The sequence below is a fragment of the Lynx canadensis genome, chromosome B2, assembly GCF_007474595.2.
Source record: "Lynx canadensis isolate LIC74 chromosome B2, mLynCan4.pri.v2, whole genome shotgun sequence".
NCBI classification, from domain to species: Eukaryota; Metazoa; Chordata; class Mammalia; order Carnivora; family Felidae; genus Lynx; species Lynx canadensis.
This window is the reverse complement of record NC_044307.1, coordinates 138,446,777-138,464,992: the sequence shown is the minus strand read 5'-3', so window position 1 is coordinate 138,464,992 and position 18,216 is coordinate 138,446,777. Positions and strand designations below refer to the sequence as shown.

The 18,216-nt window shown below is 38.5% G+C and overlaps 1 protein-coding gene and 1 long non-coding RNA gene across 6 annotated transcripts in view; one reads left to right on the top strand and one right to left on the bottom strand.

Annotated features, from left to right (window-relative positions):
* LOC115514542 overlaps positions 1–18,216 on the bottom strand; it is a 117,043-nt gene that overhangs the window by 37,335 nt on the left and 61,492 nt on the right. The window lies entirely within an intron of this gene.
* The window catches only part of RGS17 (regulator of G protein signaling 17), a 93,891-nt gene that overhangs the window by 43,297 nt on the left and 32,378 nt on the right, over positions 1–18,216 (top strand). The window lies entirely within an intron of this gene.

The window sequence follows — 18,216 nt, the reverse complement described above, 5'->3', positions numbered from 1 at the left end:
TGACTTCTGGTTGTGCTGACTTGTGTGTGAATGAACCGCCAAAAGTTAGTTATTATCCAACAAGCCCCAGAAAACATGATCGCTTGGGAAATGGAAGAGATTGTGTAAATTTGCATCACAAACAGGGACAGCTCTTTTCTTAAGGATAATAACATTCATTTCCTACTTAAGAATTCTTTTAAATGTTGAAAAAAAAGTCCTTCTGTTTATATTTCAGGAGTGACAAGAAACACTCATCTGAATAATCTTTTAAGCTATATTTTAATATATCTCAATTCTAACTCACCTCTTGAGGTGGGTCTGAGTTTCATCTCTGTCTTAGTTTAGGTCTGAATGTCGTCCTTAGCAATGTTCAGTAAGGGTCATTGAACGGAACGCCTTTCAGTACCTGTTGTCGTCAATCAGTGAGTATACAGAACACACATGAACACGGAGCAAGAGAACAGCCCTCGATGCTGGATGACCACCATTTGTCCCTCTAGAATATTCTCCTCTCTTCTTTAGCCTCTTTGTCCCAAGAGACTGATCTGTTTGGCCTACATTGATGAGTTTGGCCAACATGGAGCATGGCAGGAGGGCAGAGGGGGTGATTGGGATATTTGCTTCCTGCACAGTCACCTGAGCTGCCTGCCTCACTGGGTCTGCCTCAGATCATAGCTTTGCTCAGAAGACCTCTCCCCACATAACCCCCTGTGTCCCTACGTCCTGATGACCTGCATGACTAGGAGAGGTAGCATCACCTGTAATACCTACACCTATCACCTGTTCCTTAAGGTACTGCCTCGTGCCTTGGGGCTTCCCCACTTTCCCCCACACCCTTTTTAAACAGCCCATTGTGAAACACTCTTTAAACCTGACTGTGCCATCAGTTACCTCCCGGGACCCTGACTTCTAAAGCCTCTTTGGAAATTTTACGGAATATCCTCAAACTGTTACAGACATGCCTGGGGCACCTCAAGCTAAGTCTGGAAAAGTAGCAGATGCTAATAAGACTTTCTTAAGGGGAGTGAGCCTGTTTGGATAAAAAGCAAGTCACTGCCTTTTCTGGGCAGGGCTTGAGGAGGAACTGGAAAAGAGGTCTGGAGCAGAAGGAGATCGTTGCATAGGAGACTAGTGATACCTTTACTTATGGTACTTCTAGTAACATTTTAGTGAAGTATTTTAGAAGCCCCTTGGGCGATGTATTTGCAGTGAAGGGGATGCCCTTTTATTGCAAACCAACCTACAAACTTTCACTGCAAACCATTATAATGAAAACTGATGGGCCATTAGGATGAAAAACAAGACACTTATCTTTAGACTGATACATAACAGGAGCTGTACATAATAGGAATGTAATGTATGCATGTTCATTGATTTTTCTGGATTTGTAAACCTTCAGTTGCAAGTCACAATTTTATATATTTTAAATGTTTATTTATTTGAAATCGAGAGAGAGAGAGAGAGAGAGAGAGAGAGAGAATGTGTGCAAGTAGGGGAGAGGCAGAGAGAGAGAGAGAGAGAGAGAGAGAGAGAGAGAGAGACCTAAGGAGGCTCCATGCTGTCAGCACTGAGCCCAACGAGGGGCTCGATCTCACAAACCGTAAGGTCATGACCAGAGCTGAAATCAAGAGTTGGATGCTTAATCGACTGAGCCACCCAGGTGCCCCAATAATCTTTATATTTTAAATTTTGAATCAAATATTTCACAGCTCACATGAAATGGAAACCAAGTATTCTAAATGTATTTGTATAATGAACAGTATTCCCAACTGATATTTAAAATAAATGCTGACTTTTATAGGCTTTCTCACTGAATAAAACTGATTATTTCAAGTTAATGGGGAAAAAACAGAAGTCGAGATAATGACAAGAGATTGACAAAATCATGCATCATGGATGGACTGAGCTATCCAGCCTTTCTGGAACATCTGGGATATGCCCATGCCATAGGCTGGCAGAGAGATTGGCATGAGGGCTACTACTGCAGGTTATGATCACTTCTTGGGTCCTAACAGAGCTTTGCCCTAGAAGTCTGTGCTAGAGCACATTGCCAGGAATTATTAACAGAGAAAGAAGGAAAGACTCTGGAGATAGGCAGTCTTAAGTTTAGACCTTTACTGAGTATTAGGTGGATACCAGGGGCTAATCTCTCTGGTTTCAGTTTCCCTATATATAAAATGGCAGTATCTACATCATAGGTTTATTGTGAGGGTTGCATGAGAATGTACATAAAAGCTCAAAAATAATGATCTGATTGAGTGTATGATGGCACAGCCATTTTGGAAGATACCTCAGCAGCTTCTAAGTAAACTAAACATATTCTTACCCCATGATGCAGCAATCACACTTGGCATTTATCCAAAGGAGTTGAAAACTTATATATATATATGTAAAAACCTGCGCACAATGTTTAGAGTAGGTTTATTCATAATTGCCAAAACTTGGAAGCAACTGAGATGTCCTTCGGTAGGTGAATGTATAAACATTCACCTATCCATTCAGTAGGTGAATGTATAAATCCAGACAATGGAATATTATTCAGCTCTAAAAAGAAATGAGCCATTAAGCCATGAAAAGACATGGAGGAACCTTAAACGCATATCACTAAGTCAAAGAAGCCAATCTGAAAAGGCTACACACTGTATGATTTGCGCTATAAAACGTACTGCAAGAGGCAAAACTATGGAGACGATAAGAAGAGTAGAGGTTGCCAGAGGCGGGGGGATGAGGGGAGAGATGAATAGGCAAAGCACAGAGGATTTTTAGGGTAATGAAAATTCTCTTACGATATTACAATGATGGATATATGTCATTCATTACACATTTGTCCAAATCCATAGAATGTGCAACACAGAGATTAAACCCTGAAGGTAAACAATGGACTTTGAGTAACCATGATGTGTCGTCAGTGTAAGTTCATCATTCTGGTGGATGATGATGGTGGGAAAGATGTGCATGTGTATTGGGAGTGGTGGTATTTGGGAAGTCTCTGTACCTCCCTCTCAGTTCTGTTGTAAACCTAAAACTCCTCTCAAAAAAATAGTCATCTAGCAAATTAAAAAAAAAAAATAATTGTCTCATCCCACTTCTATCTAATTATATGATCCATTTCTCCCTAAGTCAGTAACACGATGTCAGAAGCCCTGTTTCATGAGGCTGACTTTTGCTGAGACCTGAAATGTGTGTTTTGTTTTGTTTTGTTTTGTTTTTTTAGTATTTTAATGCCTTATGAATTGTATGGAATAGAGCAGTGTAGGAGCATTTTTTTTTTCCCAACAGTATGTGAATTGCTTCTACTTTTCACACTCCTACGTATACTAATATTTTCTGTTCCTACATGACGAATCATTATCATCAGTATTACCTGAGCAGCTAGTGACAGTCGAGCACTGCCTTAGATGCTGAAGATACATATAATAATTTGGCAGTTCCCTTATCTTCAAAACATTCGTATAGAAAGGACAAAAGCATACAAATCAGTTCAAGTACTGTAAATTGAATGCTCACCGTGTGCCCAGCACTTTGCTTATTACAAAGATCTTTTCATTTAATCTCACACCTTTTGGTAAATTATTAGGTAATGTTATTGATTTCATTGTTGAGTGACCTAGAGCTCAAAACAGTTAGGTAACTTGCTCATACAGTAAGAGAGCAGTAATCTGAATTTTCAGCTACTGCCATAGAGTATATACTCCCTGACAATGCTAATTCTGACATCGGGTACAGACAGTTAAGTTTTCGAACATTGTTACTCGATGTGTGATTGTGTGTGAAAACCTTTCTTATCGGCCCATAACAAGCTAAATAATGAAATCAAGAGTAAGCTTTTACAAATGTTTACAGCAAATTTGACAGAGTGATTTTTTATGTCTATTAAATCTAATAGTAAAAACTAATTGGTGTTTTGTATTGCATCTTTCCTCCATCTTATTATTTATTTTTATTGTATTTGACTAAAGTACTGCTCCGTGGCTGATTGGAACGTTACAAACCAAAAAATAAAACAACAGCACCCTAGTCCTTTGCTACCAATAGTGTGAGTCACTCTTCTAATCCAGAGGATTAGTGGCATGGGAAAGGATCAGACATGAAGTAGAAATTATGATGACAGTGAGAACAGCTAATGATAATTGAGTACTTATTAGGTGCCAAAAATTGTGCTTCGTTTCTCTCTCTCTCCACGCTACATATGCACACAAACCATATAAACCACATGTATGCCATACACGTGATATATACATACCTGTGTGTAAACATATATATGCATACATGTATAAGTATGCGCATACAGTACTATATATAGGTACATGCATATATTTCTTTGTACAGAGAGAGTTCTCATTTAATACCTGCACAACAACCCTAAAACATGGAAGTAGATATCTACCATGGCCATTTTACTTGATTATGTTCTGGATATTACTGCAAACATCTGCTTCTCCCCCGAGTTATTCTTAGCTAAAACCAAATGAATGGAGTTCCTTTCATTACCAGTGCTTTTCTGTGAATATATGAGGATGGAGAATAATTATGCTTCCCCACCTCTCCTGTCCCCCTAAAAGTAAAACCAATCACTTTCCTTCTTATCTCTTTTCTATATTTCAGGGGGTACTTAGTGGGAGATTGGAAGGAGCTGTGTCAAGGGCTTCAGAAGAGCATGTATTCCTTCACCATGCTTAGCTTTTCTAGTAGCTGCTACTCACTCTTCCTGGAATGAGTAAGAATGTTCTGCTGTGTGAGTGAACGGTGCTGACTGAATTGATTCCATCACTCGTGTACTTCCTGGAGTTTGGTGTATTTGTTAAAAAAACAAAACCAGGGCGCCTGGGTGGCTCAGTTGGTCGAGTGTCTGACTTCGGCTCAGGTCATGATCTCACCATTCCCGAGTTCGAGCCCCACATGGGGCTCTGTGCTGACAGCTCTCCCTGTGCTCTCTCTCCCTGTGCTGACAGGTTCTCAGAGCCTGGAACCTGCTTCAGATTATGCTCGCACCCTGACTCTCTGTCCCTCTCAAGAATAAATAAATGTTAAAAAGACCTTATAAAAAAACAAAACAAGAAGATTGAGGTGGTATGAACTTTATAATGGGACCAGTTTGCTGAAAATGGTTACATTAAAGGCAGAGTAGAAAACACACGGGCTTTTGAACATTTCCTGGTTACTAGATTGTGTCTTTTTTTAAGTTTTATTTATTTATTTTGAGAGACAGCATCAGTCGGGGAGAGGCAGAGAGAGAGAGAGAGAGAGAGAGAGAGAGAGAGAGAGAGAGAGAGAGAGAAAATCCCATGTAGGCTCTATAATGTCAGCGGCAACTCAAGGTGAGACTCAAACTCATGAACCATGAGCTCATGACCTGAGTGGAAACCAGGAGTCGATGCTTAACCAGCTGAGCCACTCGGGTGCCCCTATATTGTGTCTTTAAATGTTCTTTGTTGGGGCGCCTGGGTGGCTCGGTCGGTTAAGCGTCCGACGTCGGCTCAGGTCATGATCTCACGGTCTGTGAGTTTGAGCCCCGCATCGGGCTCTGTGCTGACAGCTCAGAGCCTGGAGCCTGTTTCAGATTCTGTGTCTCCCTCTCTCTCTGACCCTCCCCTGTTCATGCTCTGTCTCTCTCTGTCTCAAAAATAAATAAGCATTAAAAAAAATGTTCTTTGTTTAGATGTCTATTAGTGTGAGACAATATACTGAATGTAACTTTGGAAAGAATAGATAGGATATTACCTCATATACTGAATATATCTGAGGAGGTGGCAGAGTTAAGCTGTTATACAATATAGAAAGTATTGGGAAATGCAAGAGAGAATCAGAGACAACCTACACTGGCTTAGTTGTAGAAAAAAGATTTGAGTAGCCTATAGGGATATTACATTAACAGAAATGTGGATGGGGTATATTTTGCGTTGTAGCTGTCTTCTGGAGATGCTGGCACATAATATTAATCCCTTTGTTCCCATTTAATGTGTTTATATAGACATTGATCTGTATTGAATTTCCATAGCAATTATCCCTGTTTGTGGAACTATCTCAAATAATCATTTGAGTAATTACAGTTAGGAGAAACGGTCTCTGGCATACCCTTTTTCAAATGTTGTGGTTTTGTTTTCTCTACTGACCTTTTTTCCCTATTTACAGTTTGTCTTTTTTTTTTTTCTTATGTTAACTTGCTTATCTTTTTTATCTGAATTGAAATAATAAGTATATCTGCTCTCTGGAAAGCAGTTCAGTGATTCTCAAAATGAATATGCCACATACATTAAAGTGCTGTCTTTACTTCCCTAAGTCAACACATGATGATTCCATATTAATCAGTGGAATTTTCTAGAATGGCACGATGAAAGTAATAGAACCATGCGAAGGATTCTCCTTGTCACCATGTGGTGTTTAGGGCAAAGATTTAGTTCCATTTCTAAAACATTCACCCTAAGCTGATGCTGTTGTTCTAAACTAAAGCCAAGCCTGAATACGTCAGGTAAAGAGTGGAGTTTTTTTTAAGGCTAAAATACCAATATTTTAATAAAATACCAGTATTTTAGCTTTCTGATATTGCCAGGTAATTGAATGACCTTCCTCTTCACCTTAACAGAGCAAATCTGGTTTCTGTTGGGGAACCTGTCTGCTCACCTATGCTAGAAGGACACCTTCTCCTTGTCTTGTGTCACTTACTTGACACACGCTGACTGAGCTCCCTGGTTCTCAAGCTTATTCATATGTGATGCAGTTCCTGGAAAACATGGTGCTTTTCACCACATATCATTCTGATGATGTTAACATTGAAATAATTAATTTTTAAATTCGTGTGTAAAGTTAAATACTGGCTTATATTAGATTCCATAACACACAAACATTAGTAGACACCAACATTTTAAGAAGGAAAAAAAAAGGGATAAACTTTATGAGACATTTCTCCTCCTTACATTAACTTTTCTCCTCTGACCAAAAGAAAGAGATGGTTGTCTGTGGTTGGAATAACTTTCTCCCGCTCACAAAATTTCAGTTCTTGGTGGGAGCTTAATTGAGACACATAATTACTGTTTCGTGTGTTTCGAAATTACTAAGATGAATGGCCCGGCCTCTGCCCTCAAAGAGCTCATACTCCCGTAGGAAAAACTCACAAAAGGAAAAACTATAAAACAGTATGAAATCTGAGCTACACTAGGTACTTTCCCGTAGGCTGGTCGGGCAAAGACGGCCAAGTTTAGGAAGCTCCTCTGCAAGGGGCTAGTGACACCTGAAGGGAATGAGACTCTTGAGGGTGTCAGAGTCCAGTAATGTACCAGACTTGGGCACAAATTACAAGTCAGAGGGGTAGGTTCACAGTACTGTGTCAGCACTGAGAGGGGAGTGCTTATTTCTGCCCCAAGGAGGTAGAAGGCAGAGGGCATAAGCGAGGTGAGCACCAAAGGGGTAGAACTTCAACAAGCTCTTTGTGATTCTTTCCTCCCACTTGGTAGTTAACTAGAACGTACCACGTCTTTCTGACTCGTGGACATAGCTCCTTTACATGCCAGTCACAATGCCCCACGTTCACAACTTAGTGTGGCCTGAGCCAGTGTTTCTCAGACTTTGCTAGTTATGCAGATAACCAAGGAATCTTGTTAAAATGCAAAATCAGATCCAGTGAGTCTGAGGTGGAGCCTGAGATCCTCATTTCTAAAGACCTCCCAGGGGATGTGGTTCTGCTGGTCCATGCACCACACTGTGAATGGCAAAGGCCTGAGTTGTAACTCTTTTAATTTTTTTTAACGTTTATTTATTTTTGAGAGAAAGAAAGAGACAGAGTGTGAGTGGAGAGGGGCAGAGAGCAAGGGAGACACAGAATCCGAAGCAAGCTCCAGGCTCCGAGCTGTCAGCACGGAGCCTGACGTGGGGCTTGAACTCACGGGCCGCGAAACCGTGACCTGAGCTGAAGTCGGATGCTTAACCAACTGAGCCACCCAGGAGCCCCCTGAGTTTTAACTCTTAACGTGAGAACTGAAAAGTGGAAAGTTGGTAGAAGAGCAGAATCATAAGAGAAATTGTGATGTTCTGTGGAATAAAACGGCAGAATGCTCTGAGGACAGAAACTAGCAGCAAACTGTCCACGGTGCCCTTATCAAACAGCCCTGTTAAATAACGCTTTCACATGCGTCCAGTGGGTGCACATGAGCCAGAGCAAAAAGAGGGCCTGACTCTGATCTGCTTCTATACTTTAAAGGTAGAGGAAGACACAGCAGTAATTATATTTTAGTCTTACATATTTATATACTTATAAATATGCATGCAAATATTACCAACGTGAAGAGAGAACTGCAGCCTCAACATAGTGACATTTTAGCAAGCTTTATATATCACCTAGGAAAAGAAACACATGGACATATTCACTGATGGACTCAGACCTAACCATTCCAAGTATGCACCAGAATCACATTCTTAGCATTATTCATTCTGAGTGCACAGACCTTATTTCTTGAGTTCTTCGTCGTTTTAATGTAATCATAAAAATGGTGTTTTTGAAAACAGCATGCTAAAAAATAGCCTCCCTCCCCCCCCCCCCCCCCAAAAGGCAAAAACTAGTTTGGGTGCAACTCCTTTTAGATAAACATGTCATGAGACGAGAAATGACTTTGAAAGCTTGCTCCATTACACAAATAAATGTAGGCTTAGCTGAAGCAGAGTGGTTATCAGAAATTTTAAATTGAAGAGTGAGTTGTTTTCCTTCACGGGGAAAATACATCACAACCAGGAATAAATGTCTGTCCATGTTGAATTGCTTCCTTGTCCACCCCAGTGCTAAAGAAGGCCTCATAACTTTGACTTATTTAGCAAATACCTTTTTGGGGCTAAACACTGAATCAACAACTATATGGCAAATCTGAATGCTTTCACTAAACATGAGAAGATGGCTGCAATTATAATGAAGTTTGATTGTTGGATAAGGAGTTGATTGTGGGGACTCTGAGTCACTTGAGACTCCGTTCATTTACATGTGATAAAAATTACAGTGTTAATGGTGAAATGGAAAACTAGACTATTCGTCTTCTTCCTTCACTGAGTAAGCCTTTATGCAGATCCCTGAGATAGGAAGATTCTACCCAATGGATACAAAAACTTTACCACCCACCCTGTAAGAAATGATCTCTCAGCAAGAAGATAGTGATGGAAATCGTCAACATCTGTAGCCTGAAAACATCATACCACACCAGCTCTCTGGCAACACTGGAACAGCCCTCTCCAGTATTATCTTGAGAGTAGCTGTCACTTATTGAGTGCTGGCTATATGTATAAAAATTTGTTCCAAGTTATTTTACATAGTCAATCTGTTTGACCTTTACAGAATAATGATATACTATTCTATTATTGTCGATCCCGAAGGGATACTATGTGAAAGGATAAAGAGCACTGTTCAAGCATGACAGTATGTCTTAGAGCTATACGAATTGTATGTAAAAATGTGAAATCTCTGCTTTGGGAAAAATATTTTTTTAATCTGAGGAGTCTCCCATATTCACCATCAAAATATGCAATATTTTGCATGTACTATGGATAGAAATTACCGCTAGATTCCCAGGAAACCAATATATATGAGATTTGTTTTTCTCTTTCCTCTTAAGAGTTTTACAATTCTAAAGGGAAACAATATATAAATTAAAAAGATGAAGAATAATATTAATATAATATAATATTAATCAATGCTCATGGACAGTAGGATCTATAAGAGTGTAGAAATTGAAGGGGCGCCTGGGTGGCGCAGTCGGTTGAGCGTCCGACTTCAGCCAGGTCACGATCTCGCGGTCCGTGAGTTTGAGCCCCGCGTCAGGCTCTGGGCTGATGGCTCAGAGCCTGGAGCCTGTTTCCGATTCTGTGTCTCCCTCTCTCTCTGCCCCTCCCCCGTTCATGCTCTGTCTCTCTCTGTCCCAAAAATAAATAAACGTTGAAAAAAAAATTAAAAAAAAAAAGAAATTGATAACAACAAGGGCTCCCCTCTGTTTCCCAAATGTATTTTGAAGAGAGTAGTTAGCATGGGCAGCCCATTTCAGGAACAATAATCTCATAATTAAGATATCTTCTGTCTAACCATCCAGGTAAAATTGAAGCCTCTGTAAAGCAACCTCTTTCAAAGGGTTCTCCAGCCTCCATTTGAATGCTGAAGAATACTTGGGTTGATACTAACCTCACAAGTAAATGAAGGTCTCATCTGACCATCAGACAGACTTTCCATATATGGAAGCAAGAGTCTCTTAATTGCTCGCATTCGTCAGTCCATCTTCTAACATTTGGGATCTTACAAAGCAGATCTGTATTCTTTCCCACATGACGTCACTTTGGATATTCGAAAAGTGTGATTCTGATGGTCTTTTCTTCATTAGAGCAAACACCTTTGCTCTAAAAGTAGTATTCTTATGAGACATTTATGAGGGTTTTTATTTCTGTCCTCTTTCTAGTCTTCTGAGCATATTTCAATTTCTTTCTTAACTTCTGTTGATCAGAATTAAACATAACCATTTAACCAGCCCAGAGAAGACCTGTCACCAGCTTGTTTTAGAAAGCATGCTTCTATTAATACATTCTAAGTTTTCATTAACTATTTTGTTTACATAGTACTGTTGATTAATACCGAATTTATTGTCCAGATGAAAACACCTGGAATTTTTCATAAGCTCCTTTTAAGCCATGTTTCTTCCCTCCTAGTCTTACGAAGTTTTTCTATATCCAAGTTCATATCCTTATATTTACCTTTTAAATTCCATCTTGTTTTATTTTGTTCATTGCTCACATTGTAAAGATTTTTTTTCCATTGAGCTATAATTGGTGTATATACATTGTGTAATTTTAAAGTGTACAAGTGTTGGTTTGATATATTTACATACTGTACTGTGATTAGCACCATGGCATTAGCTATCACCTCCATCATGTCACATAATTATCATTTCTTTTATATGGTGAGAATATTTAAGGTCTAGTGTCTTAGCGACTTTAAAGTATATAATACAGTGTTGTTAACTGTTAGCACAACACGATAGCCTCCAGATTTTATTCATCTTCTAACTGCAGGTTTTATCTTTGACTAGCATCTCCCCTGTCCCTCCAGCCTCAGCCCCTGAACCACCACTCTACGGTGTTTCTACAAGTTCAGCTTTTTAGATTCCACATATAAGTGATAGAATACAATATTTGTCTTTCTCTGTCTGCCTTGTCTCACTTATGTTGCCCTTGAGGTCCATCCATGCTGTTGCAAATGGCAGGATTTCCTTCTTTCTCATGGCTGAATAACATTCCATTTTATATATAAACCACAGCTCCTTTATCCATTCATTTGTTGACAGATTGTTTCCATATCTTGGCTAGTGTGAATAATGCAACTACAGTGACCATGGGAGTTCATATATCTTTCCTATATCCTTTTTTATTTGCTTTGGACATATACTCAGAAGGGAGATTGCTGGATCATATGGTAATTCTATTTTTAATTTCTTGAGGAACCTCCACACTTGTTTTCCATAGTGGCTAAACCAGTTACGTTCCCACCTACAGTACATGAGTGTTCCCTTTTCTCCACATCCTCAACAATAGTTGTTATTTTCTTGTCCTTTTTTTAATAGACAGTCTAACAGTTGTGAGGTGATACCTCATTGTAGTTAAGATTTACATTTCCCTGATAATTAGTGATGTTGAGTATCTTTTCATGTACCTGCTGGCATTCAAATGAATCTCTTCTTAGGAAAAATGCCTATTCAGTTCCTCTGCCCATTTTTTTATTGGGTTGTTATTTTTTGTTATTCAGTTATATGAGATCTTTATATATTTTGGAAATTAACTCCTTATCAGATATATGGTTTGCAAATATTTTCTCCCATTTTGTAGGTTGCCTTTTCATTTTGGTGATTATTTCTATTGCTGTGCAGAAGCTTTTATAGTTGGATGTAATCCACTCATTGAGTTTTACTTTGTTTTGTAAAAATGGTTTTGATCACTGCATGTGATCCTGGAAAAGGGAAAAAGCAACATGAAGTAAAACTGTGATCAGGAGGAAATGAGATCAGAATTTCCTCCCTGTTTTTATTTATTTTTTATTTATTTTATTATTGTTTTATAAAATTTTTCAATGTGTATTTATTTTCGAGAGAGAGAGAGACAGAGCTTGAGCAGGGGAGTGGCTCTGTATTTATTTTCGAGAGAGAGAGGGAGACACAGAATCTAAAGCAGCCTCTAGGCTCTGAGCTGTCGGCACAGAGCCTGACACGGGTCTCAAACCCTTGAACTGAGAGATCATGACCTGAGCCGAAGTCGGACGCTTAACTAACTGAACCACCTGGGCGCCCCTGTTCCTTGTTTTTAGAAGATACAAGTAATGCCCAACAACAACTCCAAAAAGCCTTCCTTCATCACTACCTCAGATTTATGGGTTTTCCTTGCTAGCAAATTTGCCTAAGCTTTGAGGGAGCATGAGCGTGATGTTCAAAGTTAATCCCAGAACCTCTAAGAACTAAATGAAGTGTCTTCCAAGGTGGCCACTGTGAGAGGAGCAGTCTGGGCTGCCACTGTACATGCTCCCAGCCCTCCAGGGCCTCACAGCTCAGTCTCAAGTCCCAATTTCAAGCACAGGTATGTGCTTCCCTGCAAAGGAGAAACCAATTTCCCCCATCTCATTCTCCTCTACCCTGTGAAATTAAATGGTTTCTTGACAGTCCCTGGGAGGTCGAGTGGAGGAAAAAAAAAAATGGCCTCCAGATATTCAAAAGTATTTGAGAGTTTTCATCCTTGGTTATGCTCCCTGTGCAAAACTTTTTCTTCCCTTTTTTCCTTAATGCTATTAAGAAAATTTGTTTTGCTTAAAACTAGAATCAGCCGGGGGGCCTGGGTGGCTCAGCCTCTGACTTCGGCTCAGGTCATGATTTCGCCATTCCTGAGTTCAAGCCCCACGTCCGGGCTCTGTGCTGACAGCTCAGAGCCTGGAGACTGGTTCAGATGCTGTGTCTCCCTCTCTCTCTGCCCCTCCCCTGCTCATGCTCATGCTCTGTCTCTCAAAAATATATAAGCATTAAAAAAAAACCCAAAAACTAGAATCAGCGAACTCTAGAAAAGAAAAATGTAACAGTTATGCAGATTATCCCTTCTGTATGTACAGATAAACCCCCAGGGAATTCTCTTAAGCACCGCAGTTTAGAAGGGCCCACAGGAAGTAGATGAGAGGGTTCCAGGACGTGAGTGGTCACTATTTGCCTGTTCACCCAGAGAGAGCCCTGTCACTAAGTAGGTCTCTAGATCGTTTTTCTTCCCCTTCTCTGTGGTGTAATTCTTTGAACAATGCTGCTATGTAGCAAAATATGACAACAGACTGTTTTTCTTATATATAGCTGTATGCCAGGCAGCCCAGGAGAAGTTCAGACTCTGAACACAGTTGATATAATACTGAATATAAATACCAAACTGCTGATATTCAGGGACACATACAGACCGGTCAGAAAAAATAGAAGCCACCTGCTCCAAATAGTAGGGGTGCTTACACAAGAGAAATCAGTGAGTAGGAAATTTATTTTTGCCAGAAGGAAAATGTTTATGACACAACACACACAATTACCTCAGAAAAGCGCAAAGAAGGCATTCACCTGTGATTTTTTTTTTTCTAATGAACCAAAGGACTTAGAAGACAGTGAAAGGCTGTGCAAATCTAACATAATATTTGAACCTCTTTTCAGTGGTTTTAAACCACAACATTGCACCCAACATGGCATTTCTCTATGAAGTTTCCAAAATTAAATGTTTAACAGTGAGAAAATTAAGAATTAAATTAAATTAAATGTAAATTTGGGATAAGATGTAGGTAAGGACCTCTGGTATAAAGATGTATTGTGTTTATGTGTGTATGTGTGGGGGGTGTTTCTGAAGAAAACAGTTAAGTATAGATAAGTGCAAGAGATAATAAAATAAATACTCTTTTGCACAATACTCCAGTTAGACAAATATTATTATTTTGTTATTGCTTCACATCTTTGTAAAACAAATAATCAGATAAAATTAAAAACCTCTTCTTTTCCAATCACATTCCCATGCAAAGTCATGGATCTAGTTCATACTTTTATTACTTTACTATATATGTTACCCAGAAAAAAATAAAAGGTATTGCTTTCTATACTTATGAAAATTATGTTAATATTAATAAATATGCTAATAATATGTTACTATTAGGTCAATAATAGTTATATTAATAATAATACATAATAATAATATGTTAATATTTTGCAGCTATTTTTTCCATTCAGTGTTATTTTACGATCTCCCTGTTGAATCATATAGATCTAAGTTGTTCATTTTAAGTGTGGTTTTACAGATCATCATATAAGGAGATTGCCATTTTTATTCACTCCTGAAAAGATGAAAATGAATGTTTCCCATTTAAGGTACCAAAAATACTGTAATTAATGCCTTCATATGTGTGTGTGAAAGTTTCTCCAGTGTATTCACGTGAGACTAGAATTTGTTAGCTCTGTAGCCAATATTATTCTTCAACATGATTGTATGAGAGCTTCTGTTTACCACATCTTCTCTCAAAATTGGTGCCCTGTGACTTTTTAACTGTGGGAAAATTGATTAGGGAATCATTGAAATTTTATTTGAATTTCTCTGATTACTGCTTTTGAGCATTTGTTAATCTAATTCAGGATCTTTATATTTTCCTCTTCTGTAAACTGCCGGCACATCTCCTTTGCCCATTTTTCTCTTAGGTTATTAGTATTTTTCAATTGTGACATGTTACTTACATATTACAGACAATAATCCTTTGTATCCTCTAGTCTGGTTCTCATTTTTAACTCTACTTATGTTATCCTTATTTCTTCAAAGGTTTTTGATAAATTAGACTATATCATATCAAAAATAATGTTTTCCTTTTTGCTTGGTCTTCTAAGAAATCCTTTTCTGGCCTGAAAACTATAAAAGCTATTTTTGATGTTTTCTTGTCATAGTTTTATCTTGTGTGACACCTATTCATCTGAAGTTTATTTGTGTGTGTGTGCTCTAGCTTAGAAATGTAATTGTTTTTATATGTAAATCTAAGTGTATCAACACTACATACTGAATTCTTTGCTGAATGGTGATGGAAGCATCCTTTAATCATGGAAGCCACGATTGCAAATATGCCTGAGTCTGTGTCTCGGCTGTGTACACATTCCATTCTCCTGGTCTACTTATGTATTCCCATGCTAATGACATATTGTCATAATTATTATTGATTTATATTACTGATATGATACCCCCACTTGTTCTTGTTTTCAGAAATAGGTTGGTCGTTTTCAGCTCTTTATTCTTCCACATAAATTTCAGAGTCCCTATGTTGAGTTCTATGAATGATTAAATTAGAATTTGTATTACACTCATTGAATTTATAGAATAATTTGGGACAATTAACATTTTGAAGATATTCCATTTTCCTGCTTGAGAAAATAACCTATCTCTGTATCCAGGTTTATTTTCTGTTTTTTGATAAGGCTTTATAATATTTTCATAAAGTTCTTACACAACTTTTGTTAAAAATACTACCAGTTGCTTTTTCATTTTTTAACTCATTTGCAGGTTGCCTTTCTTTCTTTGATATATTATACTTAGTTATTGGTGGTGTAATCGAAGTATATTGATTTTTGAAGCTTAACCTGGTATTCGTCTTGAACTATCTCTAATAACTTTGTTGAATCTCTTGGAATTTCTTTGTAGACAACCATGTCACTTGTAAATATTAACACTTGTGGTTTCCTTTCCAATCCTTATTTGCTTTTTCTTATTGTATTGCATTGGCTAGGAAATGAATAATTTTCAGTGTTGGATGTGATAGAGTTTGTTGTCTTTTTCTTGTCACTAATGAAATTGCTTGTAAAATTCACCACTCAACAAACATTTCTCTGTTATCTACTGTGTGCCAGGCATTGTTACAACGAACAAAACAGACAAAAATCTCTACCTTTCTGGAAGTTATTTTCTAGTTAGTTAGACAAACAAGGGTGGATAGGTCATGCTGGGGGTGGAGTAAGGGAGGTGTAATTTTAAATAAAGAGCAAGGAAAGTTCCCCTGAAAACGTAATGTATGAGTAAGGATGAAGTTAAGCACTGAGTGCAGAACAGCCAGTGCAAAGGCCCTGACACAGGATTGTACCAGGCATGGTTGAGGGGCAGCAAGGAGGCCATTGTGGTTAAACAGAGTGAGTGAGGAGGAGAGAAAAGGACATTCACTCAGACAAGTGATGAAGGACCAGATTGCAAAAATGCTGGCTTTTACTCTGAGTAAAATGGGAAGCACTGAAATATTTAGAGTGGATTAAGGTGGAAGAACCCTTGCTGAAATCATCTACTTAGGTTTTAAAAGACTCACTTTGGCTGCTGTGTTGAGACTAGAATGGATTGGAATAGGAAAAGAAAAGATGAGGAATAGTAAAAACAGAAGAGGGGTGGGTGGAAGGGAACAGTGAAGAGGGCTTACATTTGCTGATCTGCTGATGTGGGGGTCTGAATGAAAGAGAGGAGTCCAGGATGATTCCACAGGTTCCCCCCCCCCCGACTCTTGGTCTGAATAATTAGAAAAATAAATCTTTTCATTTACTGAAAGTGGGAGAATTGTGGGAGGAACAGGTTGGTGGGGGAGGAAGGCGTCAGATTGGAACATGTTGTGACTGAGATGGCAAGTTGAGAAAACCAAGTGGAGACATCAGGTAGGTAGTTGGATATATGAGTCCTGAATTCAGGAAAGTCATCTTTACTGGACTTGTAAATTTGAGAATTCTGAACTGGAAACAGGTAGATCCTGTAAAAGTTCATCCCAAAAAATGACAGAGAAGAGTTCTAGGGACCGAATACTGTGGCCAACCAAAATTTGGAGGTAAGGGAGATGAAAAGGAAATAACAAAATAGACTGAGAAGTGACTAGTAAGATAGAAAGCAAACAGGTGAGGGGCGCTCAGTTGGTTGGGTGACCGACTTCGGCTCAGGTCACGATCTCACAGTTTGTGAGTTCGAGCCCCGCGTTGGGCTCTGTGCTGACGGCTCAGAGCCTGGAGCCTATTTCAGATTCTGTGTCTCCCCCTCTTTCTGCCCCTCCCCTGCTTACACTCTGTGTCTCTGTCTCTCAATAATAAGTAAACGTTAAAAAAAATTAAAAAAAAAAAAGAAAGCCAACAGGTGAGTGTGGTACCCAAGAAGGCAAGAGAAGAAAGCATTCCAAAGAGGATGGAGTGGTCGCTGTGTCACAGGTGCTGATAGGCCTAGAGATTATTATAAAAGGACTCTTAGATTGAACAATTTGGGGACATTATTACACATATAAAAACAGTGTTAGTGGAGGGAAGAGCAACCCTTCCATTTCCCTAGTTTATGTAGTCTTAAATTTAGTTCTTGACTATTCTAAACAGAGAAACATGGGTTTTTTTTACTTGAGATAGTCAATAAGTTCAACATCAGAGTTTATCAATTTCAGTACTTAATTGCTTCTTATATTTCATTCCTTCCCTCTGACTTTGTTCTCTTCTGACCGAAGTAGATTATATACCTGTTAACCGTTTAACTGGAAATGCTATAAGAATACATAAGCATTGACCCATGAAAATTTTTTAGCTCCACCCCTTACATGAACATAGAAAAACATTTTTAATATGTATTTTATTCTCCAATTTAAAAAAAAAATCAATGCATGAAAACATAATTTTGAATGCATAAGCTCACAATGCCAAAATAAAGTACATTATGGTTTTAATAAGTATTACTGTCAGTCATACATGACATTGTATGTATATGATTTACATACACTGAATATTATGAATAACATCATGCATCTTTTCTTTTTCTATGAGTTCATGCTATATTTGATATTATTCTACTAAAACAAAGCTTTATTTTTTTTATTTTTTTATACTCAACAAAGTGGTAGGTCAGGATTGGTCTTATAAATAGGTGACAAGCAATTTGGCCTGCTCTGTAAGGTCACAGGTAGTGTGCATCCTGTATCCTGATGTTTTTCTCATTTGACATGATATATACATTCCACCAAAGTAATTTCCCTGGATTTGAGGACTTTTCATCTTTCCACAGTTGTCTACTGACTGAACACAAATCTAGGTGGTGGAGGAAAGGGTGGTGTTGCCTTTGCAACATGGACTCCTAACAGAGAAAAAGGCACTTTGCCAATATTATCAAGATTAGGCCCCCACAGGGTGAGTCAGATGTATCAAAAAGGAAAGGAGATGCAGTGTTCTGTTTTTTTGTTTTTTTTTTAAG